This window comes from Bos indicus, chromosome 20 (assembly GCF_029378745.1).
Source record: "Bos indicus isolate NIAB-ARS_2022 breed Sahiwal x Tharparkar chromosome 20, NIAB-ARS_B.indTharparkar_mat_pri_1.0, whole genome shotgun sequence".
Taxonomy (NCBI): Eukaryota; Metazoa; Chordata; class Mammalia; order Artiodactyla; family Bovidae; genus Bos; species Bos indicus.
Genome location: NC_091779.1, coordinates 50,901,626 through 50,915,493, shown reverse-complemented (window position 1 = coordinate 50,915,493; position 13,868 = coordinate 50,901,626). Strand labels below are relative to the sequence as shown.

Below are 13,868 nucleotides of genomic sequence, written 5' to 3'. Positions count from 1 at the left end.
ACACGGTTCTAAGATATGGGTGCAGAATTTATCTATGAGTACAGAATTCTACTTAAACTAGGGAATATTTTCCCAGTTCAGCTTCTCCAAAGATTAAATGAGTTACTTTAGGAAGCAAACTATGTTAACTTTCTAGCTTCTACTGAAAGAAGAATCACCAAACTTCTTGAGCAGGATGCTACAATGGACACACAAACAAAAGATAGGGAAGAGGCTCCATGTCACAGGTCATAAAGAGGTAAGAGAGGTACACAACACAAGAGTTTCTAAAAAGTGAACCTAGAAAGTACCGGAAGAGAGTGGGACTGCGAAAGGGTTGGTAGCTTCATAAGTTAGTATATTGATCAAGAACACTTGTAACACACCATTAGGCCATCATTACACAATAAGCTTTGTTTCTCCAAAGGAATCACTGTGACACTTCTATTAGTTGCCTAGTTTGTATTGTCTGTGCTCACTCTTTGCTGCCTAAAAGTGGGGTGATGTCCACCTCTCCCCATGCCTGCAGACCACAGCATAATTGGGTCTTTTCTTTTTCTAAAATATCAGAAAAACAAAATAACATAGCATCCAGTAGACAAAAAAAAATTCTGATGTCTAATTATATGTTTGAGTAGATATAGAATCATGGATATTATATTTTCTGACAAGAAATATTTCTCTATTATTTTATTTTATTTTATTTTTTTCTATTATTTTAATATGATATTCCTCCTTAGACACTAGTAACAATATTTATCTTGGTGTTATGCTTCTCTCTGCCTTTGAAATGTTTACCTTCGGGACCACTGGGGAAAAAATTATATTTGGTAAATCTGCATTAAGAATCACTTCTTTCACTGACAAGATATTTAAAATGTCATTTATGCCTTGTGAAGGCTTTTAGAAAAATCCAGAGACCTAGACCCAGATGACCCAAACTGTGTTTCTGCAAGGACTGCAATTTCCTTTTGAGGATTATGGTTCCAGGGAAGATTGCTTCCAAATATCTGTGAGAGAAATACTTTCCAGGATTAATGCTGTTGTTTACTCTATATTGATTTTCATAGCATCTCACCTCATCTCATATAAAGGACAAGCAATAAAGCACAGTTTAATTATGGTAATATTAAACATAACAGTGAAATCATTCCTTAAACATGTAAGATCAAAGTGTATCTTCAGGATGTGCTTTTTGACAACTGATTCTCAAGTATAGTCAATTTCTATTGTTTGTTCTACCAGTTATTTTCCTTTAAAGATCAAAAAGCCTAAGAATAAGAATCAGAGTAGTTCCCCTGCCCCCAAACATCATCTATTTATGAAATAAGAATGTAAGAGTAGTCCTGTGAAGAGAATGGACTTTTGAGTTGAAATATGCATGTTCATTGATCACAAGTGGATAAGAAATGTCACCAAGTTATTACACAGAAAGGCGCTGATTGAAAATAGGTGACCTTTACCAAACGTGTGTGAACAACTTTTACTATTCATTAAAGTATAAGATATCTTCGTAGTCCATAAGATGTATGAAACATATTAAATAATATCAGTGGTTACTGGCATGGCAAATTTTTTAATTAATCAAACTGTTCCTCTACATTTGTGTTTTTTGACATTTCATAAAGGTGACATGGAGGTGCAAATTTCTCTTCAGAATGGCAGAAATTTAACTACCCAAGTGGAAGAAAGAAGCTTATGAATAAACTATTGTTCTTGAATTCAGAGAATTATATTACCTGTCCTTGTTTACAAAGAATTTATATATGTTAGTGTCTGTCACCAGGAATACAATAGTGAATAAAACTCCCGTAGACACTGCCATGGAAGAATTTGGAATTTTACATTATTCAATGGTGTAATGAGTTCTGAGATTGGAGTAGAAGGGGAATAAAGTTCATTACAGAAAATGGAGGAGGAGCACTTTACTAGACAAATAGGGGTTGAAAACTATTTCGATGAAGTGACATCTTGTGCTCTTCAGGTCAAGAGATCTAGCCAGGCAAAAAGCTAACTTAATATGTTGGGTGGTGGACATGAAATCTCAGGAATAAGGAATCAAAGGCGTCTGGGAAACAGGCTGCTAGGGGTTAGGTGAGACTAGAGATTTGCAGCACCCAGAACATCCATAAAGATGGATGTTTCATGAAGGGTGCGATGATATCCTAAAAGAAAGGCGACATTCCAAGGGAAATCTTATATTTTTTTTTATAGGCTCTTTTTTTTTTTTTTTTTTGTCATTGTTTGCTTTTTTTTATTTGAAGGGAAAGAAAGTGAAAGTTGCTTAGCCACGTCCACCTCTTTGTGACCCCAGGGACTATAAAGCCCATGGAATTCTCCAGGCCAGAATACTGGAGTTGGTAGCCTTTTCCTTCTCCAGGGGGTCTTCCCAACTCAGGTATCAAACCTAGGTCTTTTGCAGGCAGATTCTTTACCAGCTGAGCCACAAGGGAAGCCCTTTTTATTTAAACTTATTTTTAATTGGAGGGTAATGGCTTTACAATATTGTTCTGGTTTCTTCTGTATTATCAACATGAATTAGCCATAGGTTTACACATATCCCCTCCTCCTTGCGGAGAAGGCAATGGCAACCCACTCCAGCACTCTTACCTGGAAAATCCCATGGACGGAGGAGCCTGGTAAGCTGTAGTCCATGGGGTCGCAAAGAGTCAGACTCTTTGAGTCAGACTGAGCGACTTCACTTTCACTTTTCACTTTCATGCATTGGAGAAGGAAATAGCAACCCACTCCAGTGTTCTTGCCTGGAGAATCCCAGGGACGGCAGAGCCTGGTGGGCTGGCGTCTATGGGGTTGCACAGAGTCAGACACATTGAAGTGATTTAGCAGCAGCAGCAGCAGCCTCCTCCTTGAACCTCCTTCCCACTTCTCACCCCATCCCACCCCTCTAGGTGGTCAAGAGCAATTGATTTGGGTTTCCTGAGTCATACAGTAAATTCCTACTGACTATCTAATTTCACACATGGTAATATACATGTTCCCATGCTACTTTCTCACTTTGTTCCACCCTCTCCTTCCTCCAAGGGAAATATTTAACACAGAAGTCATGTGATCAAGACTGTCAGAGAGGTCAGTCTTCTGGGATTAGGGAACATTACTGTGTGAAAAAGAGTTTAACATAGAGATCATAAGCAAGGAACAGATGATGGAGGTGTGAAATGTGGGGAGGCAAGGATGAAAATCCAAGTGAGAAAGATTTAAAGATGAAGATTGAAAGGACCAGATGTTCGTTGAATATGTAAGATGCAAAGGCAAAGATGAGAGCTGGGTTTCTAACTTGGCCTACTGGGTAGGTTAGAGTATCATTTGCTGAGCTGCTAAAGACAGAATAGTATGATGGGAAGATGCAGTGATCCCTTCTTCCTTCCCCACCTTCTTTTCTTCCTCCACATCCTGCTTCCTTTCTTTCTTTCCTTTAACATATCATAAACAGCTATATGAAAGATATGTATCTAGATACTGAGGCTTAAGAAGTGAATAAAACAAGACTTCTATCTTCACAGAGATTATGGTTCCAACTGGAGAAACTACCACTGGACAATAAGTGGTACCTACCAGACCAACACTAAGGGGAAAGAAACAAAAAGGATGATTTGGGGTATAATGGTAAGACAAAAACTGTGAGTAAAGGACATCTGCTATTTAATTTTGGCTACAGTTAACAATGACAACACCACAAAGTAGTCCACAAAATAAGCAGCTTCTGCTGGAGTAATACCTAGTATTCTACCCATGGAATGAAAGGGTTAACATGTTAGCCTGCTAAGAATGTCAGGGTTATCAAATTTAAATAGTTCAATTTGAATTTGATTGCCCTGCAAATGTCCAGACAAGAATGGAGGTTTTTCTATTAGGTCACAGTCCAGAGGTAGGAGAGTGTAAATTCTACTCAATGTCAAAATAAGTAGGTATGGTCATTCATAAACCCTGCCATTTTTCCTAAACCCAGGAAATGAAATAAATTTGCTCACCTAATCCTGCAAAACAGAGTCCCTGAACGTCACATATGGATACATCCTTGGCCCATTTCATGCTCATTCAACCTCTGGTTTAGTTTCGAGTCCTGCTTGTGAACTTTTACAAACCCTTGGTATAACATTTTAGGAGTATCTTATTCTCTCTTCCTTCAGCCCACCAAATCTAATTTTCCTCCTGATATATTTTTGTTTTCATTTATATATATATAAATGAAATATATATATATATATATATATATATATACACACACACACATACATACATATATACTCAACTTGAAGTAGTGAAAATATAATGCAAAATTCAGAGTAAAGCATCAAGAAATCTGTCTCTCACATTGTTAAAATTCTTAAATGAGCTCCCATTATTCCTGGGTTGAAATTCAAACACTTTACATAGACAAATGTGAAGTTGCCTCTTCTTACACATACAACACTTCATCATAACATTATGTCAAACTAATGCGGTTCTGGAGGGGGCTCAGGAGTTTTCTGTGTCTTCTGGACATAGTGTCATGCCCAGTAGTAGCTTATAACCCTTCCCCTTCTGTCTTAATTCCAGCTATCCTTTCATTTACAACTCAGGAAACTACTATTAAGTTTTCCATGTCCACTCCAAGGTAAGTCAGGAGCTCTCTCCCGGCAGTAATGACATCTTCTACATATCTTTCATGATTACATACCAGAGTGTGTTATAATTGGTCTTTCTCTTGTCTGCTCCCTGCTACTAATGGGAAGAGTATGCTATTCAGAGGAATTAGGACTTGTCAATATGTGTCCATAGCAGCTAGCAGAGTACCTGATACCTAAGAGGTACACACTAAAACTAAGTACATTAAGTGGACGAATGGAAGACTTTGGGGAAACATGCTTGAAACTTACCCAGTCCTAAGAAAAGCAAAACTCTCATTATTTAGGTAGTTGCCTTAATCGTAACATACAGCCCCTATAACAGATTAGTTTGGAATATCTGTTCACTTTTTGTTCAGTAGATATTTTCTGAAAATGTACTCTATGGTAGGCTCTATTTTTGGCACTGGTAAGCAGCTATAAATACAAGAAAAAAAATAACAACAACAAAAATCCCTGCCCTCATGCAGCTTACATTCTAATATCTAATGAGGGGCAGGGAGACCAAAAAAAAAAAAATCAAATAAATTTAAAAGTTTACATTTAATTAATTGCTAGGCATTCTAGAAGAAAACAATATAGAAGAATAATGGGGGAAAATATGGGCAGGTTTTCAATTATAATAATATTAATATAAGTTATCCAAAATTTGTGTCCATACTAATAACATATATTCCCCTTTGTCTTTTGTAGATTTGAGTAAGAACAAAGAAATTTGGCAGTTGGGAATAAAAAGAGATAAAAGGTTAAATAGGTGAGAGAGCTGAAACCTGTATCCTTGCCATTTACTTTTGGGAGAGAAGAAAAATTGAAGTGACAAATAATGAAGCTTTAGGACTGCATTCCTAAGATGAAGAGAACTGAAATGCTATTTGAGAAGTCAGCCTTTTGTGATGAGTTTGGAACCCTGGTATAGAGCTATCCTGGGTAGTGCTAAAGTCAAAAATTTCTACCCATTGAGAAGTAGAATTGGAAAAGCAATGATCACCCTGCTCCTTCTGAACTGCAAAGAATGAAATATATTGGCGATGCTTTGAATTAAATACTGTTCGTGTGTGTGTGCCAAGTTGCTTTAGTCATGACTGACTCTTGTGATCCTATGGACCATAGCAAGTGTTAGCAAAGAATTAAGCATGTTAGCAACATGCTAGAAACACATAGCTTGGGACTTCACTGGTGGTCCAGTGGTTAAGAATCTGTTTTGCAACGCAGGGGACACCGGTTCCATCTCTGCTCCGGGAACTAAGACTCCCACGTGCACAGAACAAAGTCCAGTCAACACAACTCGAGTCCATGTGTCACAACTAAGACACAATGCAGCCAAATAAATAAGTAGATATTAAACGGAAATATGCTGCTTTATAGAACTTTATATCCAGAGTGAGTAAGTGGAAATAAACAATAAGTAAAATGTTTCTCAAATTTTATCTTTCTGTAATGAAAAAGCTTCTTGAGAGTTTTATCAACCTTTAACCCAGGTAAGCTGGGCTGTAAGTCATGTCCTATGTAGGCCCTCAAATACTCCAGAAGCACCCAAAGAGCAGTGTGGGGAAGAATTAGAGCAGCACTTATTGATCAGCTGCGTCAGTATTCCTGGGAGGTTGGTGGATACCCAGAACCTGGACTCCACTCCAGAATCTCTCAACAGGCTCAAGTCAGGAGCTGCTGTTCTATAACAGCAATTCTCGACTTGTCTGCATATTAGACAGATACGAAGTGATTAGGCCACATTCCAATATATTCTGATATCTTCAGAATAACCTGCATATATCTCAAAACTGTTTCCTGGGTCTTTTGTCAGATCTACTAAATCAGTACTCCAGGAATGAGACCCAGAGTCACTGATCCCTATGTATAGTGAAGGTGAAGTCGCTCAGTCGTGTCTGACTCTTTGTGACCCCATGGACTATAGCCCACCAGGCTCCTCCATCCATGGGATTCTCTAGGCAAGAATACTGGAGTGGGTTGCCATTTCCTTCTCCAGGGGAAGCTTCCCAACCCAGGGATCGAACCGAGGTCTCCCGCATTGCGGGCAGACACTTTAACCTCTGAGCCACCAGGGAAGGAATATCCCTATGTATAACAAAATGTAAAGATATGTGACTTGGAGGATGGAAAATGATGAATTCCCTTGAAGAAAATACATTTCATTTATTGGGATTACTTGAATCAACTTACAACATATGAAATACTTTTGCATATACATATAAATGCATAAATGTTATTTGATAACTTTTCAACTGTATAACTAAATGACTTAAATTCCATAGCAAGAGACTTCCTTGGTGGTCCAGTGGTTAAGAATCCTCCTGCCAATACAAGGGACACAGGTTTGATGCTGGGTCTGGGAAGATTCTACATGCCACATAGCAACAAAGCCCATGTGCTACAATTACTGAGCTGGTGCTCCAGGGCCTGTGATCTGCAACAAGAGAAGCCATCTCAATGAGAAGCCTGTATGCCACAACTAGAGCTGCTGCTGCTAAGTCACTTCAGTCGTGTCCGACTCTTAGTGACCTCATGGAGTACAGCCTATCAGGCTCCGCCATCCATGGGATTTTCCAGGCAAGAGTACTGGAGTGGGGTGCCATTGCCTTCTCTGATGCCACAACTAGAGAGGGGCCCTCACTTAATGCAACTAGAGAAGGCCCGCATGCAGCAACAAAGACCCAGCACAGACAAAAATATAAAATAATAAATTCTATAGCAAGATACAGATAAGCTAGTAGACAAGAGAAAATGATAGGCTTGATTCTACCAGGAAATAGACTTTCAGATAGTCATCTTCAAAATATTTTACAAGTATGCCTCAGAATATTTCTTATGCTCATAATAAAATCATATTTCATATAAATTAGTTTCATGAATTTGCTTCTCTTTGACAGGGAGGCCTGGCATGTTTCGGTTCATGGGATCACAAAGAGTCGGACACGACTGAACAACTCAACTGAACTGAACTGAACTGAAACAAGCAGCCAGCATACTTTTTCTGTGAAAGATACAATAGCGAATAATTCCAGCTTTGTACACACTACAGTCTATGTTCTCACCTCTTCAAGCCTGTTTTTATAGCATGTAAGCAGCCATTGACAAAATAGGCAGATTTATCTAAGCTATCTCCCAAATTGCTTTCTTCAAAACAACATCCACCTGTCTGTCTAAATCCAATAGAAGAAAAAAAAAATATATGTGTTCCTAAAATTCAAATGTACTGATATTAGCAGTGTCAGGACACAGTTCTAGCTTCTGGTAAGGTCCAAGGATGCATTATTTTTAAGGAGAAAAAATGCCCCACATTTTTCTTCTTGACAGATAAGGTGAGGGACTAATAAGGTTTCTGGTTTATAATAATAATTATTACTTCCTGAGCATCTGAGCCACTGTAAATGTGTTGTATTAATAATCACTTCTATTTTACACAATGCTGCTATGGGATTGGTATTATCATTTGCTCCAGTTTAAAGTTCATAAAATTAGAGTTGAGACACCCTAACTGACTTGTCACAGCGCTAGCAAATGCACTCAGTGGGATTTGACCTCAGGTAATTGAACCTAGAACCTATACTTTCCACCACTAAATATTTCTGACTTTTTCATTGTCTACTGAGACTATGAATATGTATGATGCTGGGCCAATTATAATCTTTTAGCTTGTAAGAAACACAGATGTGCTCAGCTTGAATTGGTTAATGGAACTGAAACTGCAGAGAAAAATGTGGAAAACAGGAAAAAGTCTCACCACGGCATGGTGTGTCTGGAATACCACCCAGGATAACATAGCCTTACTGTGCTCCGCAGGGAGCACTCCTTCATTTTTGTGTTTAGTCGTTATAGTGAGTCAAAAAATGTTTGCCTTTTCATTGAGCTAAGGGAATTAACTTCTTTATTGCCTACCAACTTCATGACTTCAGCTTATTCATAATTTCTGCAGACCATCATCCCCATGTTTCTTGACTTCTGCTCCTGCCCATCTACCACTGTTTAACCACATTGAATTTATATTTAAGGTCATTAAATCAGCTATGTGTTACATACACATACTTTATTGGCATGTTTATTTTGAAAGGTTACATGATAGCCATTGGCCACTCTGGAAATGGCTGTCATAGACCTTCATCTTTCGTCATATCTACAGTGGCTTGTGGAGTCTAGACATACAGCCATACTTTCTGGGTGGCAAGACCTCAGCATGGTGGTTGCTCTGCATAACAAGTGGGCAGTCTGTAAAATAGTGGACCTTTTAACATCACACTGACAGACACTTTCAGGGCTAATATAGAAATATTGCTTTTTATAGATCATGTCGATTCTTTTGGAATAGTAATAAAGGAGATTATCTGTACACCTTGTCTTTCTGTTATTCATATATACACCACTAAGATAAGCCAATAGCTTACCATAAAATCTAGAGAATGGAAAGTAAACTGCTGGTAAATGGAGATTTTACATTTCTTGATCATGTTTCTAATCATTATTGAATCCATCGTTTGCAGTATCTGGTTCAATATTATCTGTTTAAGTGTTTGAGAACATGTTAGAGCATAAGAAAGGATCATATTTTATAACTATGCAGCTTATCTAGCTTTCAGTACCATGTCAGCATGTCTTTGGATATACAGCTCATCATAAAAGATTTTTCAGGTCAATCCTAATTTTATAACATCTCTCACTTTTTGTCCTGCTACTGCTGCTGCTAAGTCGCTTCAGTTGTGTCCGACTCTGTGTGACCCCACAGACGGCAGCCCACTAGGCTCCTCTGTCCCTGGGATTCTCTAGGCAAGAATACTGGAGTGGGTTGCCATTTCCTCCTCCAATGCATTAAAGTGAAAAGTGAAAGTGAAGTTGCTCAGTCGTGCCCGACTCTTAGCGACCCCATGGACTGCAGGCTACCAGGCTCCTCTGTCCATGGGATTTTCCAGGCAAGAGTACTGGAGTGGGTTGCCATTGCCTTCCTAGGTTGAATCAAATTTTGCTTTGGATAATATTGTCACAATATCAACATAATTAGCTTCAACAAATCTCTGTGTACATATGGAAAGGCTTATGTAAAGTCAGTAGTGCAAACAGACTCCTGAACATTTCAATCTATCTTTTTTTAGACTACTCTTGAACACTCAATCCAACTGTTAACTTGTTTATTTTTTCTAATACTGTGAATTTATTTTGCCATGAACATAACTTCTCCTTAACGTCCTTTTAATTGCATTTCAATATAAGAGTCATGGGCTTTATATCTATACTCTTTGATTTTATCTTGACCGTATGTCTACCTTTCTTGGAAAGATGTTTATATTGCAGATACTCAATTTCAGTACTGATTATCTCAATAGTAGAGTGCTTTTTCTGTCAGTAGTAATCAGAACCAGCTTGATGCAAAGACTTGAGCATTAAGCTCTTTCAGTACCTAAAAGAACAAAGTATATGCTTCTTTCAAGCACTGCTGGCTATGGAGCTTACAAACTCATTTATTTTGAGTAAGCCAAGAATTAAACTATTCTAAAGGTGATATAATTAAGCTCCACTATCTTAAAAATCATCTTAAAATATTCATGAGTATCACATTAAATATCAGAAAAGGTCACCATGTACAAAGTGATGAAATGTATAGTGTAAAGAGCTTTAAATACCATCTGACCTAAGTTTGAATCACAGCTTCCCCAGCCCAGTCTCCCAGGCTGCATCTCTTTACCTGGAAAATTGGGGTAAATAAATTGGCATCAACCCCATTTTGACCTGATGATGATATAATCATACACACAAAATTTATACCCCAACTCTCTGGCATTCAAGAATCCAGTAGACACTGTCTCTCCCCATTGTCTTTTATTGAAAATATCACCTACCGAGGAGCAGGTTATAAATCATAAGACAAGTTTTATAAAGTCTTAACAGATTTTGTTGTTGTTGTTGTTAAAATTTTGAAACTGCCTATTCTAAGTGAGGTTATCCTATGTTTTCTTATCTCATAGAAGGAATAAATTACCATCAAATGAATAAAAAAACAGGAGTCAATATGGAACCAAGAGGTAGGGTGGAACCTGGGGATACTACAAGAAAAAAAAAGTCTGATTCAAGCAGCAGATGCTACCCAACATAAACAACTCCTAGTTCTCAAATGTACCCAAGATTTTCTTCATTCTCTTTTAATATGTAATCCAAATTAAAGCAAAAGTTACACTGATAAAATCCCTTTAAATCATTTATCTTTTTAAACAAAAACTACAACTGCCTTTATGTTTTAAAATAAATATTTCATTACACACTAAGCACATCTTTCAAGGGTCATGTACATTGATTCAGTACATCTTGGGCTTCCCAGGTGGCTTGTGGTAAAGAATCCACCTGCAATGAGGAAGACCTGGGTTTTATCCCTAGGTGGGGAAGATCTGCTGGAAAAGGAAATGACAGCCCACTCGAGTATTCTTGCCTGGAAATCCCAAGGGCAGAGGAGCCTGGAAGTCTACAGTCCATGGGGTTGCAAGAGTTGGGCATGACTTGTGCTTAGTGCAGTGCTCAGATCTCAGTTATGTCCGACTCTGTGATCCCAAGGACTATAGGCCACCAGGCTCCTCTGTCCATGGAATTTCCAGGCAACAATACTGGGGGGGGTTTCCATTTTGGACATGACTTAGTGACTAACAACAACAAACAAGAAAAGTTCACTGGGTAGGATATCATATGGATTTTTAATTTGGTACAAAGAATAGTTCATAATACAGAGATGTTATCAGGAATGAATAAGTCTGTTACTAACAGATGTGACCCTATTTGGGTCCTGTAATTTAATATGTAATTAATTACATATTAAAAGAGAATGAAGAAAATCTTGGGTCCTGTCTATCAATGTTGCTTAAAGTATAAACAAAGAACATGCCAAAGACTCAATGACAGCAACTAGTCAACACTTCTCAAGGTATCTTTAATCAGTTGAAAAAGCACCTCTCTTGAGAAATGAAAAGTCTCAGTGCAACAGAGGGAAATAAATGTCTTCAGACTGGCTAAAAACATACAGACAACCAACTAGTACACATCAGTGCCTATGGGTGTCCTAAAAATATTTTATTCCTGTGGGGGAAGCAATAACATCAGCCTAAAAAGCTCTCTAGAGATTTTGGAAGGCTAGCCAATTAATATAAACATTGTTTTGACATCTCTATAAAATGTCCCATCTCAAGATATCCATAGGAGAAAGGCAGAAACAGCATTTCATGAAATATGAGCACTCATTTTAAAAAGTGCATCTAAGATACCATTATAAATCTTTATACAAAAGCAACTAGATTTTACTTTGTGCTTTAGCATAACAGATGCTATTGAAATTCAAACTGTGTAAGCATTATCTCATGACAATATACATTTGTATTTTAAATAATGTTTGTCTCATTGTTAGAAAATAATTTTGAACTATAAATTCTACATCATAACAAGGTAAGCGGTTGCTATTATTCACTCATGTGGTTAGAGTGCTAAGCGATCAATTTGCCATACATAATTATAGGGATAAAATAATTTTATTTTTTTATTTCATAGAAATTTACATGATGTGGGATAAAATTATACTTACTATGTTTACACATGCAAAGTAAAATAGGAAAGAAAAAGTTCATATAATTAAATCTAACTTTGAAAGAGTTGTTTCCATTCTCTCTAGATATTTTTTAACAAACTTATGGGAAAAAGGGATTTAAAAGAAATAATGCAAGCTAGCTTGTCTAAATTACCTAGAGAATTGCCTTAATTCATGTAAAACACAAGTTTAACCTTAGTTCACTCTTGTTTGATAACAAGGTGCAACTTCAAACATAATAGCCAAGATATCAATAAACATATAAACTGAATATATTATTGAAGAATTCTCCCATCAAAATAAGTATTTTGAAAGAAATTTTTTTATTAATCTACCTCATAAAAATTCATTTTTCATATAAAAACCATAAATCATATCAGTGGCATGATAATTCTTTTTGGTTCATTTCTCTTAACAGCTACATCAGAAACTTTATTTAAATTTTAATTGCTAAATGGACACTATTAAAATATTCAGGGATTTAGTCTTAAATCCTTCAACCCAGAGGGAGCTCAGGAACGTTGTTAAAGTAAAATGCTGCACAAAATCCCAACTCTCATTTGCAAATTTTCTTTCCATCTGATTTAACTTTGAAGCTTTTAGACTGAGAGCTTTTACCAGATGACATCAACAAAATACTTCAATCAAAATCAAGTTACCTTAGTGCCGCACAATTCTCTAGATTTCTTTTAAAAGGTAAAATGAGAAATTAACTCTCTTTTCATATTTCCTTTTATTTTTCTCTCGATGCAAGGCAGAATACTTAAGATTTCCAAAGAAATTGTCCCATAATCTTATGATTCGCAAACACCGGCTTTCATTCTAGGACACTTGCTTATAAACTAAGCCTTCTCTTGACATAAACAGTCACTTGCTGCAGTGCAGAATGTCAGTTTAGTCAGAACTTTCAATGCAGAAATTCAGCGCCATGCAGTCACTCAGATCAAGCGGCACTTACCTTAATTGAAATATTCACTGTGAAGGAGGTGAGAAATCAGTCAAATCAACCGTGAACGGGGTGGGGAGAACGAAGTTTTCAATCAACACCCTCGGAGTAGCTGCATATACTCTTTCCGGTTTATGTTCAGCCCCTCACTGTCTAAGAGAACAAATAAAAAAAAAAAAAGAAAAAGAAAAAGAAAAAGAGAGAGAGAAGCTGAAATCCTCTGAGGTTCCAGTGCGTAAATGAGGACTAAGCGATGTTTCTGAACGGGGAGCTTCTCGGTGAGTGTGATGTCTTTGGAGACTCCCTAACTGCTGTGATAGGCTGCTGTCAGGTCCCTGGAGCTGGGCGATAATCATTGACCTGATTAGCAGGAAACACTCCCTGTGTGCAGGCAGCGCAAGCCGAGGGGATAGTGGGTCTCCTGGGAACTGGAAAAGGCACCGGGGACACTTGGGTTTCTTGTCTTTCCCAGCCTCGTGGACGAACTCCAACTCTGATTGTAATTTGCAAGGAGATTAACCACAGGGGTCAGCCGCGGAAGGACTTGAAATAAACGTGCTTTCTCTTGCTGTTTTGCCAGGTGCATTCGTGTTAGATAGCAGGTACAGTGAAACAATTAATCGACCGACAGAGCTGATGTGTAAGGCAAGACGAAAGCTGAAAAATGTTCAAAGCGATGTGATAAAAGAGAGAGCTGGGCTTGTCTTTGCCCCAAGCCTGATACATACTTCAACCTTTGTCTAAGTAAAAT

General features: G+C 37.6%; 1 protein-coding gene across 1 annotated transcript in view; it reads right to left on the bottom strand.

The window, feature by feature from the left end:
• The window catches only part of CDH12 (cadherin 12), a 481,738-nt gene extending 468,095 nt beyond the window's left edge, over nucleotides 1-13,643 (bottom strand). The window contains exon 1 of the mRNA XM_070774812.1: nucleotides 13,130-13,643. The gene's annotated coding sequence lies outside the window, so the exon portion shown is untranslated. The remainder of the gene's footprint in view (nucleotides 1-13,129) is intronic.
• Between the last annotated feature and the right edge of the window lie 225 nt (nucleotides 13,644-13,868).